Source organism: Theobroma umbraticum, unplaced genomic scaffold (genome assembly GCF_002168275.2).
Source record: "Theobroma umbraticum cultivar Fairchild unplaced genomic scaffold, ASM216827v3 scaffold_86.0, whole genome shotgun sequence".
NCBI classification, from domain to species: Eukaryota; Viridiplantae; Streptophyta; class Magnoliopsida; order Malvales; family Malvaceae; genus Theobroma; species Theobroma umbraticum.
The window spans coordinates 7,831,075-7,838,159 of NW_018397263.1; the positions used below are offsets into that span (position 1 = coordinate 7,831,075).

General features: G+C 32.1%; 1 long non-coding RNA gene across 1 annotated transcript in view; it reads right to left on the minus strand.

Annotated features, from left to right (window-relative positions):
* Nucleotides 1–6,525: 6,525 nt before the first annotated feature.
* Nucleotides 6,526–7,085, minus strand: part of LOC110420804 (uncharacterized) — a 2,102-nt gene continuing 1,542 nt past the window's right edge. The window contains exon 3 of the long non-coding RNA XR_002445577.2: nt 6,526–6,781. This is a non-coding gene — a long non-coding RNA (uncharacterized LOC110420804). The remainder of the gene's footprint in view (nt 6,782–7,085) is intronic.

Below are 7,085 nucleotides of genomic sequence, written 5' to 3' on the forward strand. Positions count from 1 at the left end.
TTGGTAAGGAAGTTCTAGCCATTGCTTTTTTTTTTTAATCAGGACATAGGGTTTAAGAATAAGTTTTTACATTTGAGAATTTGAAAAGAATGAGTTTAGGTTTTAAAAATCTGGTTTAGTGAGAAATGGAATGTATAGGAGAGATGGGGTTTGTGGGAAGTTATTTTTGAGAAGTTATTAATTCTCCCTTTTCAAATGGAGTATAACTCCTCCCCCTTTTTTAAATTTTGAAATTTCAACACCTTCAATTTTAATATTTCAATTTTCAATATCTGATAGTTTTTATCTTTCCTAATTTAATCTCTTAACCAATTAAGACTTACTCTTAATCAACTAAGATTTGCTTACTTGAGTATTTTTACTAGAACAAAATGTCTTGGTTAGATGAATTTCTTAACCAATTAAGTCTCTAATGACTTTTTTAATTCATTTGATCACTGTAACAATAATATCATTCAATACATGGCTTTATTTCACTAAGACATTGCCAACTGAGTATTTTATTCCTTTAAGATGAACAAAAAAGATTTATCTAAAGCTCATTTACATCAAGCATCCTTAGTTCTCTTTTAATTTTGCAAAATCGTTACTTACTTAGAGGTTTTGTAAGGATATCAGATAATTGGTGCAAGATGTCAACAAATTCTATCTTAATATCTCCTTTAAGCACATGATCTCTAATGAAGGGGTGTCTAATTTCGATGTGCTTATTTCTAGAGTGTTGAATTGGATTTTTATAGATATTTATAGCACTTATGTTATCATAAAATATAGTTAGATTATGCATAGTTATTCCAAAGTCATTTAATTGTTGTCTAATCCATAGAATTGGTGCTCAACAACTACCTAATGATATAAACTCAGTTTCAACAATAGATAATACAACAGAGTTTTTTTTTTTTTGCCTGACCAAGACACAAGCATATTTACAAGGAATTGACAAGTGCCACTTGTGCTTTTCTAATATGTTTTACTTCTAGCAAAATCATCATCAGAATATCTCAAGAGGTCAAAAAATGATCCTCTTGGATACTATATTCCTAAGTTTTGTGTGTCGAAGAGGTACCTAAAGATCCTTTTCATAGCAGTCAAATGTGATTCCTTGGGATATGATTAGAATCTTGCACACAATCATACACTAAACAGTATGTCAAGTCTATTGCCAGTTAAGTAGAGTAATGAGTCGATCATACCTCTATAGAGCTTTTTATCTACGTTTTTTCCTTTCTCATTTTATCAAGCTTGATTGAGTGACTCATTGGTGTGCTAATTGATTTTAACTTCATCACATTAAACTGTTTTAACATCTCTTTTGTGTATCTTTCTTGATTAATGAAGGTGCCATTCTCACATTGCTTAATATGAATTCTAAGGAAAAATTTCAATTCACCAATCATACTCATTTCAAACTCTCCCTACATTTCCTTAGCAAAATTCTCACACAAAACTTCATTAGTAACACCAAATACAATATCATCCACATAAATTTGAACTACAATCAAATCATTCAAACATTTTTTGATGAATAATGTTGTATCAACACTTCCTCTAATGTAATCTTTTTTAACCAGAAATTTTGAAAGTCTTTCATACCAAACTCTAGGAGCTTGCTTTAGTCCATATAAAGCTTTGTGCAATTTATTAACATAATCAAATTTCTCATAATCTACAAAACCAAGAGATTGTTTGATATAAACTTCTTCTTGAATAAGACCATTTAAAAAGGCACTTTTTACGTCCATTTGGGATAATTTGAAATTCATGAAACATGCATATGCAAGTAATAATCTTATAACTCTTAATCTAACAATAGAAGCAAAAGTTTCATCATAGTTAATGCCTTCTTCCTGATTATAACCTTGAGCAACTAATCTTGCTTTGGTCCTTATCACATTACCTTGTTCATCTAGCTTGTTCCTAAACACCCATTTATGCCAACAATCAGATGATTAGTTAGCTTTGGAAATAAGATCTAGACTTTTTTTCTTTCAAATTGTCTAAGTTTTTCTTACATTTCTAACATCCAGCTTTCCTCTTTTTCTGCTTCTTCAAAATTTTTGAGCTCCAATTATGAGTTGAAGGCTAAATATTCACAAGTTTCTTTTAGTCCTTTTCTTGTTTTTATACCTTCTAAAATGTCACCAATAATCCACTCTTGTTGATGATCTTTGACATATTTCTAGCTTTTGGGAAAATCATTGTGTTATTTTTCAACTCTTTGTAGATTTTCAAACGATGGAACTTCTATTGCTTTTTCTTCAGAATTTTCTCCACCATTTTCTTATTTTCCAAGCTCATCTTTTCCATTTGTTTTTCAAGATCCTCTGCATCATCATCACCAGCTAAAACATTTTTTTGCACAACATTAGTTTCATCAAAAACAACATGGATAGATTCTTTAATAACTAAAGTCCTTTTATTAAAAACATTATATGCTTTTGAATTTAATGCATATCCTAGAAAGATGCCTTCATCACTCTTAGCATCAAACTTTCCAAAATACTGTTTTCCATTATTCAAAAGAAAGCATTTGCTTCCAAAACTTCTTTAACGAGAAATATTTGGTTTTCTGCCTTTATACAATTCATAGGGAGTTTTAGAAATCAAGGCTCTTATTGAAACTCTATTTAAAATGTAGTTTGCTGTGTTGACAACTTCTCCCTAAAAAGAGTTAGGCAAGTTGTTTTCACAAAGCATGATTCTTGGCATTTCCTTTAAAGTTTGATTTTTCCTTACAAAACACCAATTTGTTGTGGCATTCTAGGTGCAAAAACATTGTGACAAAACCATTTTCAGTACAAATGATTTCAAATTCATCTTCTTCAAACCCACCATCATGATCACTTCTAATGCTAACAATAAGGAGTCCTTTTTCATTTTGAACCATTTTACAATGTTTGGCAAATGTAAGTAATGCATCATTTTGTAAGCAAGAAAATAAACCTATGTGTATCTAGAATAATCATCAACTATAACGAACCCATAAAATTTGCCTCCTAAACTAGTTATGTCAGTTGGACCAAATAAGTCTACAAGCAATAATTCAAGAGGTCTAGAGGTTGATATGACCTTTTTAGCTTTGAATGAAGTTCTAACTTGTTTTCCAAATTGACATGCATCGCAAATTTGATTAGTTTCAAAACTAATATTAGGAAGTCCAATAACTAGATCTTTTCGTATTAATTTTGAGATGGTATGCATACTTGTATGTCCAAGTCTTCGATGCCATAACCAGCTATCATTCACACCATTTACCAGGAGACATGTTTCACATTCTAGCTCAAGATCTCTAAGAAAAATTACATACATGTTTTTAATTATGTTTTTGATGAATGTAGATTTGTTAGTGCTAATATCGATAACTTCACATTTATGAGAATCAAAACATACTTTAAAACCTTTGTCACATAGTTGACTTATGCTTAATAGATTATGCTTTAAACTTTTGAGAAAAAGAACATGATAATTTGAGCTTGAGAGTTTTTACCAACGGTTCCTACTCCATGAATTCTACCTTTTGAGTCATCTCTGAAAGATACTATACATCCTTTCTTCTTGTTAAGTTGAGCAAACAACATTTCATTCCTTGTCATATCCCTTGAGCAACCACTATCCCTATACCAAGTTTGCTTCTCCTTTAGTTAAGCCTTTAAACATCTACCTTTTTGGTTTAACTTAACCTACAAAACAAATTTTTACTCTTTTTTTATAGGTACCCATACCTTAATGGGTCCTTGAAGATAAATTGAAACATGAGTGCCTTTTAGCACCCAAATCATTTTTGTTCTGGGAAGACTTTTTCTTTTATAATAGCGTTCATAAGAGAGATAACCTTGTTTGCAATATATGTAGCACCTAGATGAGAAACCATGAGAATTTCTTTTAAAGTTTATATTTCTCCTTGGTGATTCTTTTGTTAAGAACTTAAGACCAACATTTTCATCAATTGCCTTTTGCAAGTCTTCATTCTGATTCTCAAGTTCCAACATCAATATTTCAGAATCTGTTTTTGAATGTTCAAGTTTAATTCGAAGAATATTTCTTTGTTCAAAAACAGAATCAAAGTCATGTCTTGACTTTTCTAGTTCATCATCAAAAGATGTAGTCTTTCTTTTTTAGACCCTATACTGCAATGCAGGTTTTTCAAGTTCAGCATATAAACACTCATATTCTTCTTGAAATTCATCAACTGAAATTTCACAAGGATTAGAGGATACCTCGGATTCATTAACTTTGGCCATCAGGCAAAGGTTTGCTTTTTCTTCCATTTTCTCTTCATCAACTTCTGAACTAGATATGACATTGTCAGACGAAGTTACTGCCATCATAGCTCTTTTGATTTTTTGTTCTTTTTAGGAGTTTCCTCCTTGAGCAATGGGCATTTCAATCTAAAGTGACCAGGTTTCTTGCATTCAAAACATATTACATCATCTTTTTTGTTAGGATCATTTTTGTTTTTGACTTTTCATGAAAAACCTTGATCACTTCGATAATTTTTCCTAGGAAGTCTACTATCTCTTTGTCATACAAGATTTCTGAATTTTTTAGCTACCATGGCCAACTTTTCATCATCGGCTCATGATAAATTTTTCAACTCTTTTTCAAGAGTGCTCACTTTCAAGGCAATACTTTTCTTTCTCTCTTTGGCTTCTTTTTTTGTCTTCTTCTTCCTCTTCTTTTAACACTAGCTCATGAGTGAGAAGTGATCCATAGATCTCATCAAGAATGATAACATTTAAGTTCTTAGCCTCTCGATTAGTAGTCACGTTTGGCTTATAATTCTTAAATAGACTTCTAAGAAGTCTTTTGACAAGTTCATGTTTAGCGATTGACTTACCTATCTGACAAAGCTAGTTGGTGATGTTAGTGAATCTATCAAACATGTTGGTGATATCTACACCAGGTTCCATTTTGAACATTTCATAGTTGTGAGTTATAAGAGCAATTTTGGACACCTTGACTTGTGAAGTCCCTTCATGAATGATTCTAAGTATCCCACACTTGTTTGGTAGCGGTGCAGCTGAACACTTTGTTAAATTCAATCAGAGTCAAGGCACAATGCAGAGTATTAATAGCCTTGAAATTTGTTTGGACCTTTTTAGTTTCAACTTCAGTCTATTTAACTTTTGTCTTAGGAATAATTTCACTAGTCACAACATTTATGGTTAAAGGGATATAAGGTCCATGAGCAATAACATCTCACATTTTATAATCTATAACTCTTATGTAAATGGACATTCTATTGCTCCAATAAAAGTAGTTTGATCCATCACACAAAGGTGGTCTACTTTTAGATTTTCCCTCAGCAACAACTGATTTTTATAGACCCATTTGGATCTTCCTTAAGGATGTTAAGCTTTAAACAATGAGGGTTAGGCTCTAAGACCACTTGTTGGTCTCAAAGAACGTGCTAAAGAAGGGGTAAATAGCACTTTTTGGGATGTTACTAGAAATTAGTTCTTAATCACAAACTTGTAAAGGAAATTGATGAGAAAACTCTAAAGGTTGTCAGAGGGGTAACAAAGAGATGAATAAAAATAGAAAATGCTCAGCAATTTATAGTGGTTCAATCTTCTTAACCTACATCCACTACCTTGATCTTTCAATCAAAGATTTTTAAACTACTTCACTAAAATTAGTGAAATTCTCAAGCTTCTACCAAGCTTTTGCAATGGCTTTTCTCAAGCTCAGCCACAACCTTTAATAATGGTTTTTCCCAAGATCAACTAAAACCCAAAACTAACTTTTCTAAGGCTAAGATAGAACCTACAACAACAACTAAGTTATCCCAAGCTTGATCAACCCCTTAGAGTGGCTCACACACTCTAAGTAATCAAGGAATAAAAGTATGAAGATGTACCTATGATCACTATGCTAATCTAAATGGTACAAAATGAGGTAAACTTTATTACAAAGATTCGAGTGAAATATAAGAAGAAGTAAGAGGATTTTTGCTATTTTAGTTCTTTCAAGTTCTTAAAAGCATTTCATATCTATTTAAGCTATTGGGAATGTCTTTTATACTTGAAAAAATCTGCTTTTATGGATTTGGATAGCTTCTAACTGTTGGAAACTGTTTAGGAACCAGTCTGACCTTTATTTTGTCTTCTAGTATTCAAATTTGAAATTCTTGACAATTACCTTTTAACTGGTTAACCATAGGCCTTAGTCGGATAAGTCTTCTTTGTCTTGCAGTTTGCTTCACTGTGGTAACCGATTAAAAAAAGCTTTAACTAATTGAGAACTTGTTATTTTTCAAGCAACCAACTTCACCGACCTTTTTTTGTTTGATTGATTCTTCTTTTAATTTATTCATGTTGATCTTTCTCCAGTGTTAATCAGTTTTAAAATTTGTCTAGCTACCCAAGACTTCTTCAAGTGTGTAACAATCGCTCCTCAATCGCTACCGGCATCCAAGTCTCACGGGAGAACTCGCCAAGTCCCGGACAATCCTTACTTGAAACGTTAGTCATTACCTCACATTCATACCATTAATCTAAGAAAATTTCCTTGTACCATAAAACTCTTTGTGATAGGAATTGAACAATATTCTTTACAAATTGAATAAACCTTTATTCCACATAGTTCTCAAAATAATACATGACTTATAATCTCCAAATGTACATTTGTATTGACACTATTGTCTAATCCCGTAACAAATTATTATATAAAGACTCGACCTCTACCAGCAAAGTGACTTAGAATAAAGTGCTATGAGATGCCTTTACCTATCCGCGGTGGGCTGAAAAGGTTGATGAATACAAGCCAGGCTGATCACTATCTACAAAAGCGAAATATAGGGGGGTGAGTCTCACAGACTCAGTTATCATCGGCTTCGTGAGCAGGGCATAGATGGGAAACAAGCATAAGGCATATAAGTTGAATAATAAAACTGGAATATCAAATCATAGTCTTAAAATACCAAATCATAAGTAAGATATTGTGCCTTGTAAAAATATTCCGTAAAATCATAATGCACATTTCTCTTGGCAAGACAGTGCCAAAAACAAGTGTAGCAACAAAGTTCATTAATTGAAAACATCACTTGCCATCAACTATAAACAACGATATGAAAGTATGGACGC